Source organism: Leopardus geoffroyi, chromosome A1, assembly GCF_018350155.1.
Source record: "Leopardus geoffroyi isolate Oge1 chromosome A1, O.geoffroyi_Oge1_pat1.0, whole genome shotgun sequence".
NCBI classification, from domain to species: domain Eukaryota; kingdom Metazoa; phylum Chordata; class Mammalia; order Carnivora; family Felidae; genus Leopardus; species Leopardus geoffroyi.
In genome coordinates, this window is record NC_059326.1 from 21,651,762 (window position 1) to 21,667,104 (window position 15,343).

Below are 15,343 nucleotides of genomic sequence, written 5' to 3' on the forward strand. Positions count from 1 at the left end.
AGATCATGACCTGAGCCGAAGTTGGACGCTTACCAAACCGAGCCACCCAGGCTCCCCTGTCTCCCTTTTATCTTGATACGAATCTGCTACAGATTCAGAAATGTCCTATGCATATTCAAGCTCTCTTTTTCTTCTTTTATGCATATGGTAACATAATAAATACTCTGTTTTTCATCTAAGTATCTAGGAGATGAGTCTATGTATGTTCAGGTGGATCTTTCCAAAGGTTTTTGTGGCTGGAGAGTGTTGCATTTTGTGGATGGACTATTTGGGGTTGAGGTCTGGGCCTTGTGTCAAACCATGACTTCAGATAATATATCCCACTGTCTTATATAGTCTTAGGATAGATTTATGCCTGAGACCTTAGGACAGGGGCACCTGGGTGGCTCAGTTGGTTGAGCGACCAACTTCAGCTCAGGTCGTGATCTCGCAGTTTGTGAGTTCGAGCCCCCCGCTGGGCTCTGTGCTGACAGCTCGGAGCCTGGAGCCTGCTTCGGATTCTGTGTCTCCCTCTCTCTACCCCTCCCCTGCTCATGTTCTGTGCCTGTCTCTCAATAATAAATAAATGTTGAAGAAAAAAATTTTTAAAAAATAACTTAGGACAAAAATGCTTAACTGAAGACATCTAATCAAACAATTGTTTGATTATGAGACGCTCAAGAAGACAGCTCTGGTGAAAGAATACGCTCTCCTAGCATTTTATTTTATTTTATTATTTTAGAGAGAGAGCACGTGCACGCACACATGCACATGTGTGAGCGGGAGAGGGGCAGAGGGCGAGAGACAATCCTAAGCAGGCTCCATGATCAGCGTCAAGCCCAACTCAGGGCTCAGTCCCACCAACCGTGAGATCATGGCCTAAGCTGAAATCAAGAGTGGGATGCTCAACCGAGACACCCAGGTGTCCCTCTTCTAGCATTTTATATGCACCTTCATTAGGCTAAGGGGCAGGGCCCCACCTCCTTGGTTTTGGAGCCTATAGGCATTTATGCCCAGGGAAATGGGGCAAGCTGCCCAAGTGGGGAATTAAATGTGTTCCACTGAAGCAGAGATTTGTCTCAATTTTTACCTGTATCAAGGTACTAATTGTTTTCATTTATGATTAATTTCCTTTAAAAATTTTTTTTTTCAACGTTTATTTATTTTTGGGACAGAGAGAGACAGAGCATGAAGGGGGGAGGGGCAGAGAGAGAGGGACACACAGAATCGGAAACAGGCTCCAGGCTCTGAGCCATCAGCCCAGAGCCTGACGCGGGGCTCGAACTCACGGACCGTGAGATCGTGACCTGGCTGAAGTCGGACGCTTAACCGACTGCGCCACCCAGGCGCCCCTGATTAATTTCCTTTAAACTGTTGTCCATTTGTTCCCTCGTGGAGAGGCAGAGGTAGTCAAGGGTTAGGGAAAATGGGATCAAATGAATATGTGAGGAGGAAGACTCCCAGGTAGGAAGGCTGCCAGCGCTAAACTGAAGGGGGATGGGAAGGTGGGGTGGAGCAGATACTAAGTGCAGGCCGATTCCAGATGGTGTAGCAAGGGGCCCAGACAGGTACGGCCACACCCCCACCCTAAGGCAGCTGTTCCACCTCACCTGTCCTCCCGCCCCGAAGCTGCCCTACCTCCCCTTTGCCCCCAGGACTGCCAGTTCCCGGGACTGAAGGCCATTTCTCTGACTCCTGAGGGAACGCCCTGGTTTTCTAATGCCTAGGATGGCCTGACCGTGACCCTGAAGAATGGAGAGACCAGGCTGGATGCTCCTCACTCTGCGCCAAGTTGGAGGGGACCATGCTGTTACATGTAAAACCCACAGGAAATACCTTATCATACTGTCTGTGAATCACTTTAAGATAAAGCAGCCTAGGGAGTCAGCTGTATATGCTTGTTGGTTTGGGTCTGTATCCTAGGGATGGTTAGCTACTGTTTTGGATCCAGTGGTCATCTGTCTTCTTTGCCCCATCTGCAGTATCTAAGGAAGTTGCTCACCCCTCCTCCTTGGAACACTTTCAGGACCTCAGGCTCCCTAGGGTCTCCTGCTGCCTTCATGCTACTGTTTCTCAGCCTCCTTTGCTGGCTCCTGCTCATCTCCCTGACCTTTAGATATCTAAGGGACCCAGGATCACTCCTTGAACCTCATCTGCTTTCTGTGTCTTCTCATTCGGTTCTTTCACTGCTCTCAATCCCATCTCCACACTGATGACTCCCAGATTTATCTGTCCAGGCAGGACCTCTTCTCTGAACTTGAAACCCTTCTACTCACCCACCTAACAGCTCCAGTATCTCACTGGCCTCTCCAAACCAACACCATTTGCCCCTCAAAAGCTGTTTCTCTCACTTTCTTTTCCATTTCATTAAATGGCAACTCCTTTCTAGAAGTTGTGGCTTTGACAAAAAATAATAAAAGATAAAGCAAAACAACACGACCCTGGAGAGCCATCCTTCCCTCTCATCTGCCACACTTCCCATCTCTCTCTCAGCCTGAAAAACGCTCATCACAGTGACCTATGAGGCTAGCGGCTGGGTATGTGACTGAATTTAGTCCTGATCTAGACTTGGTGCTGAAGCAATGGGGAGTTAGGGGCTTACGTCCCCCCCACAAACTTCTCACTTTGGACGCTACAAATATTTGTCGCTAGAGTCTAACAATGGAAGGACTGTGGGCTTAGGTCAGTGGCAATTAGTTTTATTCCCTTGCAATTCATTGTTTCAACAGCTGTTTACTGAGGAGTTACTCTGTGCCAGACCCTGTTCTAGGTGTGTGGGACACAGATGCAACAAAATAGACAAAAGCCTCTGCTCTCTTGGAACTTACATTCCAGATGGCAAACAAAATATCATCCAGTAAGTCACATAGTATTTGAGGTTTTAAGGTTCTGCCGAGAAAACTAAGGCAGGGGAGAAGGATAGAGAATATTTGGGAGGGAAGGGGGTTCTGTGTTCAGTGTTGGATAGGACGTCCAGGGGTTGTGTCATTGAGCAAGTGACATTTGAATGAAGATGACATAAGGAGTGTGCCAGCAGTGTTTGGGGCCCAGACTGTGTGCCAGTGTGTGCCAGGCATGGGGCAATGATGTACCCTACTCCCTCGGGCCCTGCAAGAGTCGTCTGCTGTGATCCTAATAGAGGTGCAGAGGAGGAGGGTGTGCCTGGAATGGAATGAATGATGGCAATAGGAGGAATGGGATCCGAAGGGGAGCCAGTCTGACTCTGGTCACCGAAAAGGTTTACAAACTGTAGCAATACATACTCCCAGCACCCAGATTCTGGTCTCGAAAATTCAATCTGTCACTAAAGGGAAGCAGGGCTTCTTTGCATAATCGCTGATCCCAGAGCTGGGGCAAGAAATGGACATTTCATCATACTACAAAGCAAAAGAAGCTTTCAAAGACTATGGGTCATGTCCAAAAGATTAGGTTAGGAACCAATGTAAAGAGACTTCCAAAGTTCAAGGATGGAATACTTTGAGTCTCTGCAGTGGATTGAAATACATCAAATATGTTAAAATCCTTGAGTTTATAATTATACCAAGGGAAAAAAAAAAACTCTCATAGGTCACCTTTACAGGTTGCTAGGGAACCAACTCCTTACTCTGAAAACGGATTTAAAAAGGGAAAGAAGCGAGCATTTGTCTTGTCTTTTCTATATGAACCGTATCTCAGGATAGCTAAATTGTTGTTGAGGAAAAGTTCTTCTTTTAGAAGCATTCCAGCTAACAGATGAAGGAGGAGTGGGAGAACTAGGGTACCATAATTTTATAATCCTTAATAAAATAATAGATCTGTGATGATTGTCAATGGCTATTAAAAATTATCAAGGGAAAAGCTCATGGGGAAATGTTATAAAAAAATCTTATTATTTTTTTATTTTTAAACTACTTTAAATTATTTTTATTGTTTAATTTTATTTTTATTTCTTTACATTTTAATTTTTAATTTTTTTTTTTAAATTTTAGCTTATGGGGAACTTTTAAAATGAATGGATCAGGCTGTCACTGTCTAAATCCACTAAGCAAATCTCAACATCCCCAAAGAGGAGACCACTAGACATCATGCACTCATGATGTGATGAGAGAGGAAGTTCACAGGCCATCTGTGAAGTATCCTTGTCAAACAATGCAACCTGGATTAATCGAGATCTAAATGATACTTTTTAGGAAATACAGGTCTTAGGGAAATACGTTGGATGATGCCACACAGATGCAATCAGCAAAACGCAGAATGTGGGAAACTCTGTGGGGCAAATGACCCAGTTTCTCCAACAAATACATTATAAGGGGAAAAGAAAAGGCAGGGGAGCCCTTAAATTAAAAGAGACCTAGAAGATACAGTAACCAGCTACAAGGAGTGGATCATGTTGGGATACTAACTAAAAAAAGAAAAGAAAGAAAGAAAGAAACTGTGAGAAAATTGAGGAAAGTTGAACACTGATTGAATATTTGACAATATTAATTCATGACTGTTGAAGTTCGGTGATGGTCTATTGCATTATTTTCTCCATTTTGTGTATGCTTGAAATGTTCCATAATATAAAGCTTAAAAACAGAGTGTGGGGAGGGAGGGATACTCACGTACATAGGAGTCATTAAGAAAGATTTTCTATGATAAATGGGAATAATAATCACTATTTTCTAAGTACAGGGCCAACAGGTAAGTCACTCTTTGCTGTTTCTTCTTTAGTAACCAATACTGTAATCAGTAACTTACTGTAGACCCGAATGGACTATTTCAGGGAAGATATGCTGCTCTTCATGAACAAAAGGGCTTAGCTCCAATGTGATTAGTCCTGCAGGCAGGCTTTTTTCAGCTACCTTAGCAATGACCAGGGCCAGTGCTTGGCTGGACGATGAAACCATGAGAGAGGTATAGAATGCTTCTGTACCACCTTCCTACTGCCTCTCTCAGGTCTTCCTGCCTCTTCCATACTCCTTTGCCACAAAAGAGCACAGCTACTTTGTCCAGTTGAGCAGGCTGTACACTGCACAACTCTAGGGAAATACAGAGCCTGTGTGAATGATACCCCTTGGACTTAGGCAGCATGGAAACCCTTACCAGCAGCCTAGTCACTTCATGTCATCTCAGAGTTTGGGACTCCTTAGCCTTAACCAGGGCTATTTCCTCAGGACCCTACTTTCAGTCTCTGCTAAGGTCAATGAGTAATAATGGTGTAAATCATATTAGATTTTTTTTTTAATGTAGGCTTCACGCCCAGCACAGAGACCAAGGTAGGGCTTGAACTCATGACCGTGAGACCAAGACCTAAGCTGAGATTGAGTCTGACACTTAACTGACTGAGCCACCCAGACACCCCCATATGAGCTCTTTAAGTTGGCATTTTTCTAGTATTTCTACCGATATCTTTCTCCCACCTATAAAATTCCCATATGCACTAGTCAAGATAGGCTGAAAGCTCCCAGATCTTAGTAGTTGAACAAAATGGGTTTTGTTTCTTGCCTCCATCATAGTCCAGTATGAGGGTAGGGGAGAAAGGGATCTGCCTCTTCCTCTTTCAGGCTCCATCATCAGCCATCACCTCCTTCCCTGAGTCTACTGCAAGAGAAGAAAGTGTGACAAGGCATCTCCATCCAAATGGCCTCTGACCGGAGGTGACACATATCCCTTTGACTCACAATCCATCAGCAAGAACATGTTGAGGAACAGAGTGCCAAGGAAGGTGGTGCTGATGTGTCAGAATAACCAGCTAGCCTCAGCTATACCATGGGCGGTGGCCGTGCCTTATTCCAGTTAAATTAACCAGCCTCCACTGCAGGATGCTGACACTGACAGGAGGAGTTCCTGGCCCCCCAGAGAGGTGAGGGAGAGGGAGATTTCTGCTGGGACACCCTTCTGGTGCTTTTATAACTCTGCGGCTACGCTTCTCACTCCACCTGCTAGTGGTAACTGCTCTTTCAGAACAGGAAAACTTGGACAGGGAGGTATTTGGTTCTATTCCTTTCCCTAGCTAGAGGCTCAGAGGTTTTTAATTTGAGGAAGGAGGTCCATGATACACTTCAACAGATTGGTGATTCCCTGAAAACCATATGTAAAATTTGTGTCAATGTACGCTTTGCTGAGAAAAGTGTCCATGGTTTGGCACATTTAATGAATATTCTTCCTAAAAACTCACAAAGGAAAAAAATTAAAAAATATATACAAAAATTAAAACGCACAAAGAGGTCTGCATTACTTAGTGTTCTCCAGAGAAACAGAACCAATAGGATGTATGTGTATGTCTATGCACACACACACACACACACACACACACACACAGAGGGAGAGAGAGAGAGAGAGCACGATTACAGAATTGGCTCCCATAGGCCCAGAATCTGGCTGTCTGGAGACCCAGGAAGAGCCAATGCTGAAATTCAAGTCCAAAGGTTGTTTGGCTGGAAAATTCCCTCTTGCTTAGGGGAGGTCAGTCTTTTGTTCTATTCAGGCCTTCAACTGATTGGATGAGGCTCACACACATTATGGAGGGCAATCTGTTTTACTCAAAGTCCACCTATTTAAATGTTAATCTCATTCAAAAGCACCCTCCCAGAAACATCCAGAATAATGTTTGAGCATCTATCTGGACACCATGACCCAGCCAGTTTGATGAATAAAATTAACCATCACAGGAGTCTTGACCACCCCCCCCCCAAAAGAGGTAGAGACTAGTAACTATATTCTAGTATATTCTAAGAAACTTCCACCATCCTCCTTCCTTCTCTATAGTCAAGCTTCCATGATCACCCAGTTTCTGTGCCTGGCCCTAGAATAGCTTACTTATTTTGGTGACATGTAGAAAATCTGCCTAACAACTCCCTTCTAGCAACTTCCATCTATTCCACACTGAAAAAATTGGGGCAGGAATTCCCAGTCCAGTTTTAGTAAATGTTAAATAATGTTAAAGAAAGCATTAGTTTTCTCCTGGAAAAAAGGAAGTTTTGACAAAATCTCCGGAAATGTTGCTTAATGCAAAGATATTTTGGCCTTCCCACCTGGGTATGCCAATGATAGTATGTGATTGCCTAAGGTGTGTCTCTTTAAGGTTTCTATCTTCCATCCTTGCCTCTAGTTGTTTGTCTTGAATAAACCCTCCAGCCAAATGAAGTCCTTGAAACCGCAGATTATACTTTATCCCTTTGCCATTCTCTACAGTTGTTGAAAACGCTGCTGGTGCAGGCAGGAACGCTGATTAACTGGTGGCGTTGTCACATTCTGTTTTGTTTGACTCCACTAATATTAAGCCACCAGCTAGCCCTCGTATTAAAAATAGCCCAGATTTATCTTTCAAGGTTGTCACCTAGCTTTGACATCTCTACCTTGCTTTTCCAGACAGAGCTTCACATAAAGAAAACTGAGGCGCAGGGCTGGGGCAAGAAACGTCTTCCTTTGTGGCTGTTTCTTCGCATAGGTTAAGTCTGGTGGTTTAATGCAGGTATTCTCTCCCATCCTCCTTACCCTAACTTCATTTTCATCTGAAAGAGTGCAATGAGCTCTGTCTGTGAGGAAAGGGCACTTAGTGCCCGGTGGATTGGTGTGTATTCTCCGGTGCGCCTACTTGTCCTAGAGTGCACAGTGGCTAAGACTTCCCTTCCTTGCCCTAAGAAAGGATGCTCTGTTCTATAAAGTCCTGAGGGGCCTCGATGGGTCAACACTGCTCTATTAATACGGAATGGGATGACTCACCAGCTGTTGTTTCACCGCTTTCAGCAGACACATTGAAACATTTGCAAAATAGCAAAGGCTTCTGGATGGGAGGGGCCGTGGCTCACAATCCAGACCACCCAGCAGGCACCTCAGGTAATGGGCTTGCACCTGACCCAGGTAGAAATTCAATAACACATCAAGGGGTTGGCACGATCAGTCTGTGCCATTTGGGAAACCACAACACCCTCGTTTTCCTTCCCTATCACTTCCTTTTCCTCATTATTTTCCCCCTCCTCTTGTACAACCATAGATCTCTCTAAAAACCTGTTCAGAAGGAGCTGTTAGATTAAATAAAGTAAAAACAAGTCCAGTTAAAAGATAGCAAACGTTGCCTTGATATAAAATTTGCCTTGTAGAGCCCACAGCATGACCTACTTATGTGTTTGATTTTCATAGGCTCATAGAACATTGTCCACGAAGGTGGGAGCAGCACCCTCCTCAAGTTTTAAGTGCATACAAATCACTGGGGACCCTGGTGGAGGCGGGGATCCTGGGGAAGGGCCCAAGAATCTGCATTTTGGAAAAGCAGTAAGGGGATGGGCCACTCTCTGAGCAGCAAGTGTCTAGATTCAATGTTGTTCAACCATTTCCATTTCAAAACATATTTGTAAATTTGCCCAAGTTATATAGAAAATACAGTCTGAACAGATCATCAAAGTGGCAAAATTGTTCTCCTTAAAACTGCATTCCTTAATAAATACTTTGTTACAGAAAAGATGTGAGAATAGAGCATTGTACAGTATCCGTTTAAAAAAATGATTCTCCTCTCCTTCCTACTGACATATGGTCCAACCTTGATCACTACTTTTGCTGATTTTCTACAGGACACCTACTCTCTATTTGGATCCAGTGTACTAACCTATAATTACCTCTCCTATGAAATGTGTTAACTGGGAGTGAAGTTTCTAGAAGGCACCTTGGCCCTGTGGCAGGGAGGGTCTGAATTGGGCTCTGCCGATTAGGAACTGAGAGACCTTGGACAAGTTGCTTAACCTCTCTCATCCTTAGTTTCTGCACCTAAAAGAGTGGGGTGGAGGAGGCTCCCCCCCAATTTTTTTTAATTTTTAAGTGGGAAAATAGGACTATGTACCTTACAGGATTATTGTAAGCTTTAAACAAGATAATGTATGCAAATTACTTACTACATTCATAAGGTAACATACATAAGCCATGTGAAGCGCTCCATAAACCAAGCTTCAAAACAAACAAAACCCTGAAATTTACATTCAGAATTGCTAAAATGTTTTCCAGTAAACCATTTTGAAAGGAAATCTTTCCAAAACATTTCTCACCCCCACCTTGTGTAATGGTGTGTACCTAATCCAGTTTAGGTCTTTCCTCATGACTCAGGGTCCTTGTTTTGAACATGAGTGACTGCACTGTCCTGGAACACAAGATGACCTCAGTCAGGGGGATGATGATCTCTGGGGTTTCTAATATCCATCCCCCCGCCCCACCCCCCCGAGCACTCCCACAGCCTCTGTGCACACTTCCATAATAGCACTTACCACACAGAGGCAAAAATATCTGTTTACCTCCTTTCCCAGGGCAGGGGCCAGGTCCTGAGTAAGTGTTTGCTGTTGAATAAAGATCTCCCCAGGCCCCACTTAAAGGGTTAGGTGTCAGGAACTCAGAAGCAAGGCTTGTGTTCCTTCATTCAGACACTTTAAAATGCCTCTGTATCCTCAGCCAAGGGCTAAAAGCTCGGCTCTATTTTATCTCTTAGAGATAGCCAAGGACAGAAATTGCGTTCCTCCTTAGAACCATGCAATGGTTTTCAATTACTACTGGGGCAAGAGGTTATTTACCCTTCTGGTCAATTGTAGCCCATTCCTTCTTCTTTGGTGCTCTGTTCTGCTTTCATTGGCAGCAAGTACATGGGAGCCAGACAGCCCTGAGTTCAAACTCTGATCTACAATTTGATAGCTGTTTTAATTTGGCTGAGGCACTTCAATTCTCTGCTCAGTTTCCAAATCTGTAAAATGGGGTAATAACACTCAGCATGCAGATTTGCTATGTGTATGGAAATGACATCAGAGGTATTTCAAGATGTCCTCTTAGGGAAGAGTTTTGATAACGTGTGCTTTGATAATTGCACTGGGGTTAGGGGCAGGGGTGGGACTCTAAGAAGCTTCTCTGAGCAGTATTAGATGGCCGTGAACCTGACTTGCAGAGAGCATGACCTATTAACAATCAGGCAGCTTTCTTTGCAGAGCACAGAGGTCAGCAGATACCAAGCTGCTCTGTATGACTGAGACTGGTGGTTACTTCTCAACAACCATTCTCTCCCCATACTTCACCCTTGTGTCCAGAACCCACTTTCCAAATCTATAGAATAAAGAATATTAGCTTTTATTATTAAGGTACAAATTTGTAACTCAATCCTGGTAGATGAATTTAAAGGTAAATCTTCTGAAATATTTCTGGGAAACGTTTTCATTTCTGATGTTGTGGGGGGAGGCAGTTGGGTGGGCAGGGAATGAGGAGAAATGCTCCTCTTTTTATCTTTAATTATAATTGTCTGCAGATAATATTCCTGGAGCTATGGCAGCCATCATGTGACCATGAGGGACAACTCTGACAATGAAAAACCTACAGGCTATGGATGGCAAAGAGGAAAGGCAGAAAGAAAGTGCCTGAGTTGGGTGCTTGATGACATTGTTGTGCCTCTGAATTAACCAAGCCTGAAAATGATACCTCCAGAGATAATAAACACTATTGTTTAAGCCATATTTAGTTACATATTCTGTTACCTGTTTCCTTATTGTATATTCAGCATAAAATCAGGGAGGCTAAACCTTGGAGGTGGGAGGAGGAGGAGGCTTGATGATAGCACAGCAAAAGAGGACATTAGACAAAAGCCACTTCTGTTGAGGATTTTAACTTTTATTGGATGGGCAGCGTAAGCCTCTGCTCCACTCTGGGAAGCTCCAGTAAATTCCACAGTGCTTACAAATACTTTTGGGGCTAGTGGATCGTTCTAGGGGATTTGAACAAAGGTTGAGATCTACATCAAGAATGATGCCTGATGAAAACAGAGACAGACCTGGGAGTAGCAGTACTTCTACGTTATGTAAGGGTTAGAGATCATATCCGTCAGGCATCTACAATGGTGCTTAGAATGTAGGACACATGCAATAAATGATAAATGCTATTATTATTTTACATCACCAGTATTATTATCTCAGCTCCTGATTGGTAGCCAGCAAGGAGGTAGAAATTAGATGCTTATGGGTAAGCCTGTACTTGGGGGCAGACCCAGCAGTCGGCTTTGAGAAGAAGTTCTGTGATGAAGGCTGTAGGAAGACAGCATGGGGCCAAGCATCACTTGGCTGCAGGCCTGGCAGGCGGGCAGTTGGCACCAGGGGCATCTAGCAGCGCTATGATGATCCTGCAGATGGAGCAAATGGCTGGACCAGGGGCTGGAGGGAGAGGGAAATGGGAATTTGTTCCATGGGCATAGAGTTTCAGTTATGCAAGATGAAGACGTTCAGGAGATCTGTTGTACAGCAATGTGCATATAACACTATTGTGCTATCGGCTTAAAAATGGCTAAGATGGTAATTTTATGTTTTTGTTTCTTACTACGAATTACTAGGACTAAGGCCTGCAAACATAACAGGCTCAACAGGAGCCTGACTTCTTTGGGTGGGCCTTCCTGAATTTTCCCTGATTAGAAAAGGATAGGTCCCAGATCCAGAATGAGACTGGTTCTCCACCTTCCATGTATAAGTCGAGTTTTAAACATACTGTGTATATGTGTGTGTGTGAGTCTCGAGAGTAGTATACATCCTGTGTGTGTGCGTACACATCTACACATAAAATCTCCTCTTTCTGTTTATGTGTGTATGTGTATCTCCTTATCTTACTTACCCTCTCATAAAGTGCCTTGAGTGCCAACCTAATTTACCCTGACAGCTATGGGGAGCCCTCAAAACCAGGGTCTTGCTTTGATCAGTGAGGTGTGACAGGATGGGCCATTGTGTACGTTTCAGCCTGCTTCCTTGCTCTTTTCCATTCTGCCATAGGAATGGAGTGTTTCCAATAGGAGCTACCCCTGCAGCCTTGGTCCCAGAATGTGAAAACACATGGGGAGCAGAAGCAGAGCCTTCACTGATGTGGTGGTGAACATGTAATGGCAGAGTGAAGGACATTGGTTGTTACAAGCCAACTCAAGGAGTCATGTGTCACTGTGGTAAAACTGACTAATAAATCTGGGCAATCGCCCATTGCCAATGCACAGAATCAGGGGAAATCATAAGTCATTGTTGTTTTAAGCTACTACATTTTAGGGTCTTTGTAAGATAATAATAGATAGCTGGGGCATCCTGTAAGGAAAGAATGTCAACCTGAACCAAGGCAAGGTCAGACGAGAGGAGAAGATGAACTGAGAAGTATTAAAGAGGTGGTTTAGAACTCTTTCAGTCACTAATGGTAGAACTTAACCAAAAAGTGGAATTTATTGGGTTAAGGTACTGAAAAGGATTCAGAACTAAAATGATGTCACAGGGTTCAGTTTCTCTCTATCTCTTGGCTCTACCTTCCCTTAGTTGAGTGATTCCCTGGACTCTGCACAGAGGATTCCAGTGACCTTGGGTATAGTACCTCTCGGTTTATGTCTTCCCTATTTCAAGTCCGGTAGAAAAATCTTCTTTCCTGATCATGCTACAAAAGTTTTGAGATCCACATTGAATAGACTGGCTGGGGCCATAGGTCCACCCCCAAGAAAATCCCTTTGGATGAGTGGAAATGGTGGGGGCTAGAGAAGAGAGTATATTGGTTATGGCTCCTTCTGTTAAAACTCAGGTTTTAATTTAAAAAAAATTTTTTTTAGAGACAGAGAATGAGTGAGGGAGAGGGGCCAAGGGAGAGAGAGAGAATCTTAAACAGGCTCCACACTCAGCACAGAGCCAGATGTGGGACTCAATCCCATGACCCTGGGATCATGACCTGAGCTGAAATCAAAGAGTCAGATGCTTAACCGACTGAGTCACCCAGGCGCCCTTCAAACAGTTTTTTAAGAGGGGAATTTATTCATTCATATAACTAAAAAGAGAGATAGAAAAATTCATGGACTGTTTCAACTTTAGGTGCAGTTTAATTTAGAGCTAAAAGAACATCACCAGAATTCACCTCTTGACTTTTCAAAATTACCACCAGTCGAGACACTTGTTACTGGGGATTTTGAAAGCCAAGGAAAGGTGGGTTTGATGATCACAGGTTTCAATGGGTTTGAGGATAACAGGTTCCAATCAAATATATGAGGTTCTTCCTTTTAATCACTTTCTGCAAACCAACACAGCTATGATCTTGGTCTTGGTGTATGGTCATAGGTTAACGTGTAGTGAAGAGTTGGTGTTTAAGTTCATCATTGTTCCAACTGTCTGCAGAGACAAGATTGTAAAACGAATTCAGATTGCTTGAGTTTGGATCCTGACTCCCACACTGATTAGCTGTGTAACCTTGGGCAAGTCATTTAACCACTCAGTGTCTCAGTTCACCCATCTGTGAAATGGGAAATGGCATTATTTACATACCTTAAAGGGTTGTTGTTAATAACACACGCAAATCACTTATAAGAGTGTTTAGAGCATGCTAAGTGCTTGATAAATGTTCATTATTATTCTCATTTCTACTGTAAACAAATGACCACTAATGTAGACTTTTTTTCAGAATTATGACCATTTTAGATGGCAGGTATTGACCTGGTTTAGATTTATCTCTTGGCAGTGAGTGACTGGAACTGTACCTGCTCATATTATGCGTCAGAAAACATCCTGACACAATTTTGCTGTGTATTTACACTGGCCCCAGCCATGGTCCCATCAATTACTGGACTGTAGATACCTTCCAAGAGAGATACCTCCCCTTTATTTGTACCTCTTTGGTATGAAAGGCAACCTTTCAAACCTAAGTAAAGTTCAATTAAAGGCCTAAAAGGGGACGAAATAAAGGTTTTTGAAAACTACTATACATTTTGCAATCCAGCGCTGAATAGTAAGGGCAGAATATTGTCCTCTTTTAACCATCTTATTACATAATCTTGATTTTTTTTTGAGAAGCCTAGAAAATGGAAATTTCAAAGTAAGTGTGATATTAGCAATTCATAGGTTACTCAGCTTCTCCTGGCTATTTTTGTTTGGGTTGTTTTGTGTAGTTGCAGTTGATAGAACAATTGTTCTTGAGTCTGGAATTATCTTGGCTCTGGCTGCCTGCATTCCTAACTGCAATGTGTCCCTCTGTGAGAGTAGCAGGGATTAAGCTCTGTGGGCACATTATCCACAGCTTTCTCTCTCTGTTTTGGATGTTGTTACATAAGGCTTCATATTGACCTGAAAGGGGGAGGGGAGAGTGGATAGGGCTGGGGAGACACTTAGATGACTTGAACTACTTCTTTAAATATATATTCAAGTTTATTTTGAGACAGAGAGAGAGAGAGAGAGCACAAGTGGGGTAGGGGCAGAGAGAGAGGGAGAGAGAATTCCAAGCACGCTCTGCACCATCAGTGCAGAATCCGATGCAGAGCTCTAACCCATGAACCGCGAGATCATGACCTGAGCTGAGATCAAGAGTCAGACACTTAACGGACTGAGCCACCCAGGCAATTAAAAAAAAAATTCCAATAACTTGGAATACTCTCAAAAGTGTTGGGATGTGTAACTTCCATGGGTTTTATCTCTAGGCTAAAGAGTGGTGGGGAGGGTTATGTGAATTTCACCTGATTGTTCTCCAAGTCAACTTTAGTTAGCCAATAGATTTCTTGTACAAATACAAACATTTGCTGGACATATTCTTGAATCAAATTTCAGGGATGGCTTGGGAATCAGAAACCTCCTGGGTCATACTTTATAGATCTAAATAGCTACCTGGGTCTAAGGTTTCTCCAGGGAAATTCAAGTTGTTTTTTGCCTACAGAAGTTTGATGTCCTAGATGAAGAAATAAAATAATGTTAAGTGTCCTATGATGCTCTGAATTTTAATTCAATTTAATATTTTTGGGTAGCCAGCAAGATTTATTGAGTACTCAGAGTATGAAGAAAATATTGATGTCTAATTTGAGTCTCAAAAGCTTGCATTTTGGATCCCTAAGTTAATTGTAATACTTAATTATAATAATTATAATAGTTCATTAATTATAATAATTATAATAGTTCATTAATTATAATAGTTTTTTTTTAATTTTTTTTTCAATGTTTATTTATTTTTGGGACAGAGAGAGACAGAGCATGAACGGGGGAGGGGCAGAGAGAGAGGGAGACACAGAATCGGAAATAGGCTCCAGACTCTGAGCCATCAGCCCAGAGCCCGACGCGGGGCTCGAACTCACAGACCGCGAGATCGTGACCTGGCTGAAGTCGGACGCTTAACCGACTGCGCCACCCAGGCGCCCCCAATTATAATAGTTTTATTAAGCAATTAAAATGTGCTGGGCATTGTACTGCTTACTTTAATGGTGTAGGTATTTGTATCTCTGCTTTATAATTTAACTAACTGAAACTTTGAAAGTTTAAGAAACTCTCCTGTGGTTACAAGTCTAGTGAAATATGGGAATCTGTCTGTTGTTAATCTATGTTCTTTTTGGTGGGGTGGGGGGGTGGGTGGGAAGAGAGAGTAAGCAGTGGAGCAGGGCAGAGAGAGAGATGGAGAGAAAGAAACA

At 43.0% G+C, this 15,343-nt stretch overlaps 1 long non-coding RNA gene across 1 annotated transcript; it reads left to right on the top strand.

Moving 5' to 3' along the window:
- The first annotated feature begins 3,953 nt into the window (after positions 1-3,953).
- On the top strand, positions 3,954-8,392 carry LOC123597088. The gene is made up of 3 exons (XR_006711954.1): positions 3,954-5,803; positions 7,312-7,390; positions 8,083-8,392. It is a non-coding gene; the product is annotated as an uncharacterized LOC123597088 (long non-coding RNA).
- Positions 8,393-15,343: the final 6,951 nt, after the last annotated feature.